Source organism: Theropithecus gelada, chromosome 8, assembly GCF_003255815.1.
Source record: "Theropithecus gelada isolate Dixy chromosome 8, Tgel_1.0, whole genome shotgun sequence".
Classification (NCBI taxonomy): Eukaryota; Metazoa; Chordata; class Mammalia; order Primates; family Cercopithecidae; genus Theropithecus; species Theropithecus gelada.
Genome location: NC_037676.1, coordinates 130,285,875 through 130,300,520, shown reverse-complemented (window position 1 = coordinate 130,300,520; position 14,646 = coordinate 130,285,875). Strand labels below are relative to the sequence as shown.

The 14,646-nt window shown below is 46.9% G+C and overlaps 1 non-coding gene across 1 annotated transcript; it reads right to left on the bottom strand.

Moving 5' to 3' along the window:
- Positions 1-5,172: 5,172 nt before the first annotated feature.
- LOC112630908 lies at positions 5,173-5,333 on the bottom strand. Its single transcript, XR_003121030.1, has one exon. It is a non-coding gene; the product is annotated as a U1 spliceosomal RNA (small nuclear RNA).
- Between the last annotated feature and the right edge of the window lie 9,313 nt (positions 5,334-14,646).

Genomic DNA, 14,646 nt, shown 5'->3' with positions numbered 1-14,646 from the left:
GGAGACAGAAACTTGATGGAAATTAGTAAGGTTAAACAAGGTCCTAAGGGTGAAGCCCTAATCTGAAAGGATATGTGCCCTTATAAGAAGAAACACCAGAGAACCCTCTCTGCTCCTACAACCATGTAAGGACACTGAAGAAGGCAGCCATCTGCAAGCCAAGAGGAGAGCCCCCACCAGAAACCGAGTCAGTTCAAACTTTGACCTTGGACTTCCCAACCTCTAGCACTGTGAGAATATAAGCGTCTACTGTTTAAGCTCTTCAGTCTATGATATTTTGTTATAGCAGCCCAAATAGACTAAGACAGGGACCCTTCATAAATCAGACTGGTGGCCTGATTAATTTGTCTTTTGACTATGCCCTCATCAGTCATGTTGGAGAATAGTCCCCCAAATCTATATAAGAACTCACTTATAATTTACACATATGAATGCCTATATTATTATTATAACAGAGATGAAAACAAAGACATTTTATAAAAGAGAAATAAACAGGCCAGGTACAATTGTGTACGCCTGTAATCCCAGTACTTTGGGAGGCAGAGGCAAGTGGATCTCTTTAAGACCAGCCTGAGCAACATGATGAAATCCTGTCTCTACAAAAAATACAAAAACTAGTCAGGCATGGGAACACACACCTGTAGTTCCAGGTACTTGGGAGGCTGAGGAGAGAGGATCTTTTCATCCTTGGACGTCTAGGCTACAGTGGGCCATGATCCTACCATTGTACTCCAGACTGGGCAACAGAGAGAAGAGGAAGAGGAGGAAGAAGAAGGAGAAGGAGAAGGAGAAGGAGAAGGAGAGGAAGGGGAAGGGGAAGGGGAGAAAAGGAAGAAAAAGAAGAAGAAAGGAGAGGAGAGGGGAGGGCAGGGGAGCAGAGGAGACAGAAGAGGAGGGGAGGGGAAGGGAGGAGAGAGGAGGAAAGGGGAGGGAAGGGTAAGAGAGGAGAGGAGAGAAGAGGAAGAAGGAGGGAAAGAAGGAAGGAAGAGAGGGAGGGAGGGAGGGAAGGAAGGAAGGAAGAAGAAAGGAAGGAAGGAAGGAAATGAGAGAGAAAAAGAGAGAAGAAAGAAAGAGAGAGAGAAAGAAATAAGAGAAAGAAAGAAAGAAAGAAAGAAAGAAAGAAAGAAAGAAAGAAAGAAAGAAAGAAAGAAAGAAAGAAAGAAAGAAAGAAAGAAAGAAAAGAAAGAAAGAAAGCAGATCACAAAGTCATGAGATTGAGATCATCCTGGCTAATATGGTGAAATCCCGTCTCTACTGAAAATACAAAAAAAAAAAAAAAAAAAAAAAAAACTAGCTGTGGTGGCAGGCACCTGTAGTCCCAGCTACTTGGGAGGCTGAGGCAGGAGAATCGCTTGAACCTGGGAGATGGAGGTTGCAGCGAGCTGAGATCACGCCACTGCACTCCAGCCTGGGCAGAAGAGCGGGACTCCATCAAAAAAAAAAAAAAAGAAAGAAAGAAAAAAGAAAGGAGGAAGGAAGGAAGGAAGGAGGGAGGGAGGGAGGGGAGGAGAGAGAGGGAGGGAGGGAGGGAAGGAGGAAGAAAGGAAGGAAGGGAAAAGAAAGACAAGAAAGAAAAGAAAAGAAAAGAAAGGAAGTTGTAATATTTTCTCCTTATACTCTGTTGTGGTTTTAACTGTGTCCCCAAAACTGATATGCTGAAGTCCTAACTCCCAGTACCTGTGAATGTGCCTTATTTGGAAATTGGGTCTTTGCAGATGTAATCGACTTATGATGAGGTCATGCTGGATTAGAGAAGATGCAATTCTAAGAAGAGGGAAATTTGGACACAAACACACAGGAGAGGACACAGGAGGATGGAGGCAGAGACTTGGATGATGCAATGAGAAGCCAAAGAGCACCAAGGATGGCCAGCCACTAGCAGAGGACAGGAGAGAGGAAGAGAGGATTTTTCTGGGCGTCTGCAGGGAGAACACAGCCCTCACAACTTTTTGATTTCAGACTTCTGGCTTCCACAACTATGAGAGAATACATTTCTGTTGTTTTGAGCAGCCTAGTTTGTGGTACTTTGTTACAGCAGCTGTAGGAAACTAATACACACCCTGACCAATCTGCACATCCTACTGAATAAGAAAGAGTAACATGTAAAGCAATGGGAGGAAAATGTCACACAGGTGCAGAGGCCAGGTTGGAGAGTAGTGGCTCATCATAATGATCATGCCCACGGGTCCCTGGGAACTGAGGTGGGCCCCTGGCCATGGGGAATCACCCAGGGCTGATGTGAGTCTCAGGCACCTGTTAGGGATTATCCAGGTCTTTCGCTCATTTATGCAGTCAACAATCAGAGAGGAATCCCAAGGAATACTGTGAATTAATCACTCAAGTTTCACCCTCAGAAACATAAAGTTCTGGCATCAGAGGGACAGAAAGATTGTTGACGTGCCTGGTCAGGAAGCTGAGTTCGGTTGAGCAGGATTGTGCCAGGGAGCTGCCACGGTCTGAATGTAGCTATCTCCCCAAAATTCACATTTGAAATTCTAACCCTCAAGGTGATGGGATTTGGAGGTAGGGCCTTTGGGAGGCAATCCGATCATGAGCGTGGAGTCCTCATGAATGGGGTTAGTGCATTGACAAAAGAGGCTCCAGAAAGCTTTCTCGCCCCTTCCTCCATATGAGGACACAGTAAGAAGACACTGAACCAGGAAGCAGGTTCTCACCACACACCAAATCTCCCAGCGCATTGATCTTGGACTTTTAGCCTTAAGAACTGTGAGAAATAAATTTTTGTTGTTTGTAAACCACCCAGTTTATGGTATTTTCTTACAGCAGCCCAAATGGATGAACACAGGAGCAAAGGGGGAATGATGGAAGGAGGATTGTTTTCCTTCTATAAGCAAACCTTTCCCACTCTGTGAGTGGCTCAAGGTGAACAAGGGAAAACAGATTCCTGATCTGGTGGGGGCCAATGGCGAGTCTGAAAGGGTTACAGGAAGTGTGTCAGCCTCTGCCTTCTGGGACCCTTGAGCGGCCAGGCACCGGTGCAGAGGAAACCCCCCAAGAAGCACTCAGCCCACATTTCCCCCCAGCCAGCCTCACTTCCCCCCTCAGCACTGCCCTGGTTTATTTTGACAAGGTTGTTTCCACCCTGCACGGTCACACACCCTTGCAGACACCAGGGAGTCCTGCCCACTCTGGGAACCATTGTTCACTGTGGAAAACCCGAAGCATCACCTTACACACAGCAGGCTGGGAAACAGGGCTGCTGGCGAGTCCCTCAGGAGCAGTCATGGTTGACGGTTGTGGACAAGCAGCAAAATGGAGTGCAGACAGCACACAGGGCTTCCTGGCACAGGCCTGCAGGTGGGCAGTGGGCGGTGGGGTGGCGGGCAGTGGCAATGCCCTGGGCCTCCAAGTGATGAGCTTGGAAACCTGCTTCAAGTTGAATCGAGCAGAGGATGCAAAGGTAGGAAATACAGAAATACACCTCGCAAGAGAAGAGGAAACATACCAGATGTTTTAATGGGTAGAATTTCAGATAAAAAACAAACCATGTATTGAACATGGAAAAGGCACAAGGGGGACAATGCGGTCTGGGAGAAGCAGCGGCTGCATAAAGCAAGTACACCCCTTTGGTGATGGGATCTGCGGGTGGGATGATCAGAACTGAGAAGCCTGGAGGACCTTGCAGAGCTCCAGGTTGGGCTGTCATCTCTGTTAGTAGCACAACGCAGCTGGTTCCAGCTATGGGAATAAACAAGAACAACAAAAGCCCTATACACTAAATCAACTATTGCTATGGGACAAAGTGCTGCCGCCAGGGAAGTATTGCTACGGTGACACTGTCAGGCACAGGAGGCAAATGGGAAGGGGCAAGGCCCTCTGTCCTTCCCACCTGCCAGTTTTCCTTTGAACAACCAGGTCTGGCCACTCTGGGCCTGCAGACTTTCAAGGCCATAAGCAGTGGCCACAGACTGGTCATTGCCCCCTTTATACTGGGCATACACAAGGACCATAGTCAAAACATTTCTCAACAACTGACTTGCTAAGCAACCAGGGAGGTGCCTGACCACTCAGAGCAGGTGCTGGCCTGATCTCCTGGCTCTTCGTTACTTCTGGTGCTTCCAGTTCTGCACCAAGCCCTCCTGACTGCCCAGGAGGCCCAAGTCACTTATTTTTATTGCCTGTCTGGCCTCTGTAGACAATTGAGTTTGGGACGCCTGGCTGAGAAAGAACTCAGGTAGGGGATTCTACATGATACGTCAACACTTTCATCCTCATTCTGTGTGCCTCAGGTCCCAGGAAGGCAAGGACAACCCCGACGGGGCTAGCCCAGGGGTTCTAGGAGCAGTGTGCAGGGGAAGAGGTTGTATGAAGTGGGAGTGGCATGGGAGGGAAAGGGAAGCAGGAAAGGCTGTCAGTAGGAGGACAGAAGCTGAACAGGATAGTCCAGAAAGCAGAAAGGGCACATGGAGCCCAGGGAGAGACACATTCAAAGGCCTGTGAACATAACACAGTGTCCCGGTTTGCAAACATCTGGGCAGTACACATTTCAGAGTCTCTTTCTACATGCATCTGACTCATCTTGATTTTTGTTGTATGAGGCCACACTGACCATAGGGAAAAGTCCAATGATCTTAGCCCACTGTTCTTGCCCCACGTGAACTTTCCAACGTCTCCGTTCATTACCTTCTTTTATCAATCAATGTGGGCAAAAAAACCAAGTTTGTTAAAAGTGGATGGAGGCCAGGCGTGGTGACTCATGCCTGTAATCCCAGCACTTTGGGAAGCTGAAGTGGTTGGATCTCCTGAGGTCAGGAGGTCGAAACCAGCCTGGCCAATATGGTGAAACCCCGTTTCTACTACAAGTACACAAATTAGCCAGGCGTGATGGTGGACACCTGTAATCCCAGCTACTCAGGAGGCTGAGGCGGGAGAATCGCTTGAACCTGGGAGAGGGAGGTGGCAGTGAGCCGAGATCACACCACTACACTCCAGCTTGGGCAAGTGTGAGACTCCATTTCAAACAAACAAACAAACAAAATGGGTGAAATGTGGTAATGAATTAGAGTTGGAGACAGCAGTATGAACTCATAGTTAGTTTTACATAGATAAGATGGATACCTGGAGAAATATTTACACATACATGCATCCACATGGATTCATATATATACATTTATTTATTTATTTATTTATTTATTTTTAAAATTTTTTACAGGGGAGAGTGCAAAAGCAGTCTCCCATTACCACAAATTATGCAGTCAAGTCTCCCACATTTGGGGGAATCACAGAGGTCAGCACAGCTGGAGTGCAATGGATAAGCCTCACCCTGGGAAACCACCTTCGTGATCATGGTATCTCCCCTGCCAGATAAGTATTCATATATATATTAAAAATTGTTCTCCCCATCCTCCCTACACACATATATTTCACTGCTCTGTCAGTTGAGAAGATCTGGAGGAAATAACACCTCAAGCACATCCAGCATAAGTCCTTTCTCCAATAAAATGACAGGGGATCCTTGAAGAAATGGCTGATTCTATAACTGGGGCTGGAAATATACAAGATAAGCCCTAAGCATCTTATAGTGCCAGAAAGTATGGATGTTCCAAGAGAGAGAGAGAGAGAGAGAGAGAAAGGAAGGAAGGAAGGAAGGAAGGAAGGAAGGAAGGAAGGAAGGAAGGAAGGAAGGAAGGAAGGAAGGAAGGAAGGAAGGAAGGAAAAAGGAACGAAGGAAGGAAGGCCATCCAGCCCCCTGCTTTCAATGACACTTGAGGAAAATCGAATCCAAAGACCGGAAGCGGCCAGGCTTGGTGGCTCACTCCTATAATCCCAGCACTTTGGGAGGCTGAGGCAGGCGGATCACCTGAGGTCGGGAGTTTGAGACTAGCCTGACCAACATGGAGAAACCCTGTTTCTACTAAAAATACAAAATTAGCCGGATGTGGTGGCACATGCCTGTAATCCCAGCTACTGGGGAGAATTACTTGACCCCGGGAGGCAGACATTGTGGTGAGCTGAGATCACGCCATTGCACTGCAGGCTGGGCAACAAGAGTAAAACTCCTTTAAAAAAAAAAAAAAAAAAAACTAGAACCAAATGACCAGTGAACGTTCAGTTCAGTGCCCATGGGTAGAGCTGAAATCCTCAGGGTCCTGGAAGAGTGACGGACAGCAATGTCAGCCAGTCCTCAGAACAGCCCACTCTGCAGAGGAAACCGAGGCTCACAACGGCCAAGAGCCTTCTTCCCAGCCAGAGGGCTGGCAAGCAGCAAAGCAGAGAGCCAGGCTCAGGTCTCCTGTCTGGCTTCACAGAAGCACTACCTCCCTACTACCACTAACCCTCACACTCCCCCACCCATGTCCCCATGGCCAGTCACTTTCCCGTTTCCTCCCAGAGCATCAGGGGGCGGCGGCTGAAGACTCAGGTAAGATGCAATTCAGGGAGGATGGCACTTAGATTGGTTTCTCTTTTTTTTTTTTTCCTTGATTCTATCTTTATGAAACTTTTGTTTAACCCAGCGTTAAGTCCTGATCTGATTTCTCGTGAGCTTGAAGCCAAGGTGCTCACGCTCTGTGAAAGAAGAAAAATGCCAATATGAGTCCTTGAGGCTCAGTGTTGTTGTGCAGTCCATGGACAGGCCAATGTCTTAACTTCGAGGTTTCATTTTTGGAGGAAAAAAAATTCCGCAGGATGCAGGATGCCCTGCATCCCACAGTGAGTATGCCTCCGTTGCATCCAGCTCTGGGAAGGTGACCAAACTAAAAAGGAAACAGTTACAAGCAAAAGGACACAAATTACCAGCAGAGTCATTATTACTCACAGCAACTCAGGCCCAGGGTCTATGTGGTGCAGGGTTTCTGAAACCCGGCCTATACCTGGGAATGAGGGAGAGAACGAGAGGCCTGGACGCTGGGTGGAGGTTCTGTTATTTACTGTTACAAATTTAGGAATAAAACCTCCCAAAGTGCTGGGATTATAGGAGTGAGCCACCGAGCCCGGCCGCTTCCGGTCTTTGGATTCGATTTTCCTCAAGTGTCATTGAAAGCAGGGGGCTGGATGGCCGCCACAGTCCCTCCCAGCTTCGACATTACACACTTATGCCAGTCCATTTTTCAGGCTGATAACATTGTTCAGAGTTTAATGGGAGCAGGGTAAGATAGTCCCCGTGGGGAGCAAAAGTTGAAGGAAATATTTGAGGAGCTTTTCCTAACTCCTCAAATAAACCTGGATCCCAAGAGGAACAGAAAGGAGAAAGGTGAGTGTGGGGGAGGAATTGGAGTGCAAGCTCAGAGGTCCTTGAGGGAGGGAGGAGAAGGTGTCTGCTTTCAGGCAATGGCAATAAGAGGTATGTTGGGATGGAGATACCCAAATGTGTAGCATTTGTACAGATTTAGCAAATGGTCCTCGCATTAGTAAAAGCTTCTAAACATTAACCTTAAGTTAAAAAAAAAAAGAAATTTTGAAATTATGCAAAAGCCCAGAACATTCTGCAGGAAGATTCCTTCATTTGCAAACTTGAGCATATTACATAATCATCTCCATTTCCTCACAGGTTGTGAACAGTAAATGAGATAATATAATGTAAAGTGCTTGAAACACCATGAATAATGCATTTGAGCTATTACTATTTTTACCATGATTACTGGTAGATTACAAGTAGTCTCTTCACAGCCATCTTGATGACTACTAGTACTGACACGACCATCGCCTCAAACACTACTACTACTATAAGGATAGCACTTTATTAGTGGCGCTTAATAGTATCTATTATAATTCTCAATACTTAGCATATTTCAGGAGGAAAACTGACTGATGGACTGATACCATGCACAATTAAGAAAATGAACAAACAATTAGATACATTCCTATAATGTGAGGGGTGTATCTTAAAAGGAAAGTGGTCCAATAGGTTGCAAAGAGCAAAACCAGGAGTCAAGAGCTGTCTCTAGTCTCAGGAGCCGGATGCTGTGAACACAGGGTGTTCAATAAATACCTAACTGATGTCTGAGCAAGAAAGAGACAAAGAATGACAACGGTCAATTGGGCTCAGCTTAGGCAAACACTCAAAGCCAGGATACAATCAGAACAGGACAAGAGAGGCTCTTACTGTCACTTGATTCAGGGTCCTTGTTTTAAAGATGGGGCTGTGAAGGATCAAAGGGGTCAGCTAGGGATCAACACTCAAAGGGCAGCTTTGGGCCAAGGCAGTGAAACCAGCCTGGTGAGCTAGGATGCACGTTACCCAGTAAATACAGGTAAATAGACTGTGTCTCTGCAGTGTGATAGTTAATTTTGTGTGTCAACTTCACTGGTCCACAGGATTTCCAGAGAGCTGGTTAAACAGCATTTCTGAGTATGTCCAGATGAGGTTATCATTTCAACCAGGAGACTGAGTAAAGCAGATGGTCCTCTCCAATGTGGGTGGGCCTCACTCAGCCCACTGAGGACCTGAATAGAACAGAAAGGCACAAGAAGGTTGAATTTCATCTCTGCCTGATTGCTTGTGCTGGGACACCGATCTTCTCCTGCCCTTGGCATTCCTGGTTCTCAGGCCTTTGAACCCAGATTGGAATCTACACCACAGGCTCTCCAGCCCTCTGCCCTTTCTGATACAACAGCTGCTTTCCTAGGTCTCCAGCTTGCAGGTGGCAAATCACAGAACCCCTCAGGCTCCATAATTGCATGAGCCAATACCTTATAATAAATAAATCTCCTAGATACAGATTTAAATATCAAAGTAGATATCGATATAGACATGGATATGCATCGATCTGCATCTTCCATTGGTCCTGTTTCTCTGGAAAACTCTGACTAATACACCTGTGTATTTTAAAGACTTTAAAGAAGGATAAAGCTCTTTTTTTATCCACTCTGTTTACTCCTCACAGTCTATCTCAGCACCTGACTCATAGCAGGAAAGTGGACAAGGGCAGAGAGGACAGGAGGGAATGGCTACCGTCTTCCAGTCACCATACAAAGTGCTGGGGAGGTGGGTTCGGTGAGACCCAAGGCTCTGCTCCCAGGGAAGGTTGGAGAGACCATGTTCCCAAACACATCCCCCTATCAGCAGATCCCTTCCCACAAAAGGCACTGTAGAGAGAAAGTGCCTTTCTGTTTCATCTTCAGAAGAAACAGAGCTGAAAGAAGGGGCTAGGAGTGGGCAGAGAACAATGGTGGTGAAGTAGAGACATATGGAGAGGGGGTGAGGAGCAGCATGAGAGAGTACAAAGAATGTGCCAGGAGAACAGGCGGGCACAAGGAAGGTTTAAGGGATTCAGAAGACTCATGCACCGATTTGAGAGCCACCATCCATGAGCAGGGGGGATCTCAAGCAATGCAATTGCTCCAAGCCTCCAGTCCCTTCATCTGTGAAATTCTGGGATCATGAAGCTGGCTTCACTCTCTGCGATTTCCTTCAGAGAAAGCACAGCGGCTTTTCTCCTTTATTCCAGGCACAGGCACCCTGCACAGTCGCACACTGCAGGTTCTCATTTGATATTTGTGCATTACAAGAAAGGAGAAAGGATGAGCAATCACTTTATAAACTGTAAAGTCCTGGGCAGATGGCAGGGCTGCCTTTGTTTCTCAAGACAGACTGGGGAGCTTCTGAAGGGGGAATACTTTCTTCCTCACTTTGCCTTTCCAGCCCCAAGTCAGTGTTCTGAATTCACTCAACCCAAGAAAACGTTTGCCAAGCATGTCCTATGTGCTGTCAAAATGCCAAAAGCTGGAAGCAGACAGAGAACAAGACCCAGACCCTGCAATCCAGGGGAGGAGAGCTGATGTTCAGGAAAGTGAAATGCTGCTTCTGGAGACAGAAGAAATGCCCTCAGGGAGAGGATCAGACTTGACTATGCCAAAGCCCAGCCTTTCCTGAAAACCATAATGATAATCAACACCCATAGTGACAGCTGCAGAGGGTGGTCACCTGTGTGGCTGGCTGCTATGTGAGCTGGACTGAAAGACACTCAGAAATGCTTTCATTTTCAGGGGTTGGCACAGCCACAGCCACTGCTCCCCGCTTGGGCCTAGCTCATTACAGGCATCACAGAGGAAGCTCCGTATCTGTGGGTGTGACGGTGTATGATCACTGAAAGATGTTATCAGAAGAAAAAAAAATTAGGCACATTTTCCCCTAGACTTACTAATCCTTCCTCTGCAATTACCCTCATGTTTTGACATTAATTGAACTCTGTCTTTACTACTAAAAATAAACTCCAGGGCAATTGCAATGCACCAAAAACCTCAATATGAAACCACAAGAAACAGTAATAGAGAAATGGGCCAATACCAAAGGTGTTTTGAGAAGATATTTCTGTTTCAAGTGTAGAGTTCCGAGTGGGCCGAGAGTTCTTTAAAATCCTGTGGACATCAAGTACAGGAAGCAATCTTTACACACACACCTTGTGGCGAAAGACTGGTGCCGGCTTGTATCCCTTGACAGGGAAGCGGGAGCCTGCTGATGCGGTGTCAACAAAGGCCAGGGGGCCAGCATGGCCAGTGTGGCAGTATCAGGCAGGGAGCCAGCAGATGACACCAGGGGGAGGCAAGGCCAGGAGAGGAGTCCAAAAGAGCAAGTGAGGGTCTAAAGGGAAGAAGCCCATCCTGTCTGCATATCTAGGGAGTGGGGCCAGGGGTGAGCAAGAATGACACTGAGAGGGTCAGGAGCTAGACGGGTCAGGAGCTGGAAGGAGAAACAAACAGGCTCCCATTCATTGCCCATTTCCTCGGGCAAGGTTCCGTCATCCTCACAAGCAGACCAAGTGGCTTCTGGTCCATGATGTGGCTGGGAAAATTGAAGTCTGGCTGGGTGTGTGGTGTGTGCCTATAGTACTAGCTACTCAGGAGGCTGAGGTGGGAGGATCACTTAAGCCCAGGAATTGGAGGCTAGCCTGGGCCACATAGCTAAGTCCCTGACTTTAAAAAAAATTTTTTTTTTAATTTTTATGTGTGTTTTGAGACAGTCTTGCTCTGTCGCCCAGGCTGGAGCATAGTGGCACGATCTTGGCTAACTGCAACCTCTGCCTCCTGGTTTCAAGTGACTCTTGTGCCTAAGCCTCCCAAGTAGCTGGAATTACAGGTGTGTGCCACCATGCTCAGCTAATTTTTGTATTTTTAATAGCAACAGGGTTTCACTATGCTGGCCAGGCTGGTCTCGAACTCCTGGCCTCAAGTGATCCGCCCACCTTAGCTTCCCAACAAGCTGGAATTACAGGCGTGAGCCACTGTGCCTGGCAAGAATTTTTTTTTTTTTTTAAAGAAAGAGAGAACTTTGACAAGCTGTAAAAGACTCGCCTAGAGTCACATAGGCAGTGGTAGGTGGAGCCTGGGGTAGACCCTAAGTGTCTGGCTCTGTTCCTGGTGCCTTTGCTGCATGGCAGGCAACAGTCCTGACTCATGGGTGGGAAAGGTGAGGATGCCCTCCAATCGGTGCGTGTCCCAGCCAGGCTGATTTCTAGGCAGGTACAGACAGGCAGGCTCCCAGTGCGAGAAGTGCCTTTAGGTCAAGTAGAACTGCGGGCACAGACGCAAATGCCTGGGCCTTTCTTCAGGTTCTGTCATAGAACAGACTGCCTGAGGCTGTGCTCAGGACTGCGGGCCTCAGAAACCCAGCACTTGCCCCTGTTCTGTCTTTCTGCTCCCAGCAGCTGAATTCTAGGGAAATGTCTCTCCGTCACCCCACCCTGAGACAGACCTGCCAAGTTTTTGGCTTTCAGATTCTCTGCCACATGACTGAGGTCCCATCAGCCTTTTTCCCCAATATGTGAATAGCTTATTCCAGCCCTCCAGGTGCAACAGGGCATGGGGATCAGCTGGAAAGGCTGCTGCCCCTGTACGCTCTCCTGCTCCCTAAGCCTGCATCAGGAGCATCGGCTCCCAAGACATAATTCAATGACTGTCCCTGAGGGTCAGAAAGAGCTACAAGGCTGAGGTGGGTGGATCACGAGGTCAGAAGATCGAGACCATCCTGTCTAACACGGTGAAACCCCGTCTCTATTAAAAATACAAAAAAATTAGCCGGGCGTGGTGGCGGGTGCCTGAAGTCCCAGTTACTCGGGAGGCTAAGGCAAGAGAATGGCTTGAACCCGGAAGGTGGAGCTTGCAGTGAGCTGAGATTGCGCCACTGCACTCCAGCCTGGGCGACAGAGCAAGATTCCGTCTCAAAAAAAAAAAAAAAAAAAAAAAAGGCTGCGTAGGGCTCCCAAGGAAGGTTTGTCAGCTGTAGACATTGTAGTAGCAGAAGTGAGAAATTCAACAATGAAATGAAAATGAATGCATAATATGAATGCACAAAGGTGCTGAGCTCTAAACAACGGAAAGCATTTTTAATTGCTAAACAGCACCTTGGCTCCCAGTGTGCTTTATTGACAAGCATCTTTCAAGAGCCACAAGAGGCAGCACCTGCTCCAGGAAGTCTCCCTGCATGGAGAAAGTCCCCTCCACCATCCTTACATACACCTAGGGAGTATGGAGTATCGTATGTGTGCCAGTCTCCCCACCTTGACTGAAGGGCAAGGCCTCATGCTCTTCATCTCTGCCTGCCACAGGAATACTGACTATCACAGCAGATTTGAAATGCAAATGCGCTTTTGAAAATTTAAGGCACGATACAAAAGATGATATATGTAGCACAACAGGAGTACAGTTCTCTGCTATGTTCTCAGTTCTGACTTCTCTGTCTTCTCACCAGTCCACACCTTCTCACCTACCTTTCCACCCTTGCATAACTTTCAAATTCATGATAGGAATCACGTCAGTTTCCTTTTCATCATGTCGTTTATTCTTTCCAACATCTTACTTTAAAAAAAATTGCAACTGACCTCATTCTTTCCTCTGAACCTTTAAAAAACTTTCTTCTTTTGGTTATTTCTCTGTCTCTTTTTCCCTCTCCTTTTAATTACTTATTCATTTGTTCTTTTCCCCTGGGTCAGGCATTATGCCAGATCTTGGGATGTGTAAAACAGTCCTTGCTCTAAGCAATTTCATCAGCAACAGGGTGAATGGGCAGGGGAATGGGCAGGGGAAGGGGCAAGGGACATTTCAATCTAGTGCAGTAGGCATGGTATAATGGAGCCATGTCTTCACTTGCCCGCTGCTGTCCAGTGGAGGAAGTAATCGACTCTGCTTTGGGTGAGGGGCTGGGCACAACTGGGAAGGTGATTCTCAGCTGTTTCCCAGGCTGACTTGGTGATAGGTGAAAGACTGGGGGGACAGTAAATGAAAGACTTCAAAATAACCTGGTACATGGAAGGAATTCTAAATGGTATAATTGATGAATAATTTGCAAAAACTGTCTTGCATTTTGGAGCATTTCTTCCTCAGTGCAAGGCAGCATGCTATAAGCTGTTTTTCTCCAATATCTCATTCAACACATACAATATCTTCATGAGGTAGGCACTAATACCATCCCTATTTTACTAATGAGGAGATCAAGGCTTTGAGAGGCTGAGTGACTTGTCCAAAGGGAGGCAAGTAGCAAAACCAAGAAAACCCAAGTCTACTGAAGCGCTCAGTCTTAACCTCTAACCCTTTGCCCCCTGCACCCTCCGCCTTAGTGTGGAAGGAGCATGGAATTCAAGGAGGTGAAAGGAGGCAGCACAGATTGGCTGGGAAAGGAGGAAGAGCTCATGTTCTGGATGTCCCGAAGGTGTTTCAATCTGACTATACAACCCTCACCCCACCTTTTCCTCTTTTCCCCAAGGCTGTCTCCACATGTTTTCGCAAGACAGCTGGAGCATCCTGCAGCTTCTGCTACAAGTGGGGCATTCACTAGGAGATGGTGGGCTCCTCCCTCCACTAGGGACAGAGGGAGAGCTTCCTAGGCACAATGAATAAGTGGACTAGACTCTGAGAACCAGGTCAAGGTGAGGTTATGGGAAGCCAGCTTCCCAAACACATTGGAGTGGCACAGGAAGACACGCCGAGAGGTCAAGAACCACAACCCGGGTTGTGCTGCAGGAGATCATCAACTCCAAAAGCTATGTTTGGTTTCACAAGGAGCAGGAGGATGAAGTCCCTTACCTTAATTCTCCAATCTCAAAATACTCCAGCTTTAGTTCAGGTAAGGACAATTCTCAAGTCCATCCAGAGTGCCGAAGGGATATGTTTTTTTCAGATTGAAAGTGCCTAAATCCCAGGTGTAACAGGATTCTAGGAACACATAAAAAAAAGGATACATATTAATACTAATGTTTACCTTGAATAGATTTGGTAATGAGATGTTTCATTCATTTAAAAGATAAAGACTGCATATTTACTATACGCTGAATGAGGAGCACAAGAAGAGAAGACGTTTAATGAGCAATGTTTATGTGCCAAGCACTGTGTTAGGCATTTTATATACATTAAACCATTTAATCCTATGAGATCGGTTTTGATATCCCCCATTTCTGAAGTCACACAGGCAGCCAGGCCAGAAGTGATGCTTGGATCTTTCTGACTCATAAGCCCCTACCCATTAATCATGTTTCCCTCCCCTACTACAGCATTTTCATTCACCTTCTTCCAAGAAAACTAGGTAGAGATGAATAAGAAACATATCCAACAACTTCATTCTGAGAATGGCCGGTCCCTGGGTGCCCAGCCCATTTCATACACAGTGGGGATCCTGTGAGCCATGGAGGCTGCATCAGATTAACTTTGTTGTAAGTTTTATCTGAGCCCAACACTGTCATCTGGTAACATGTG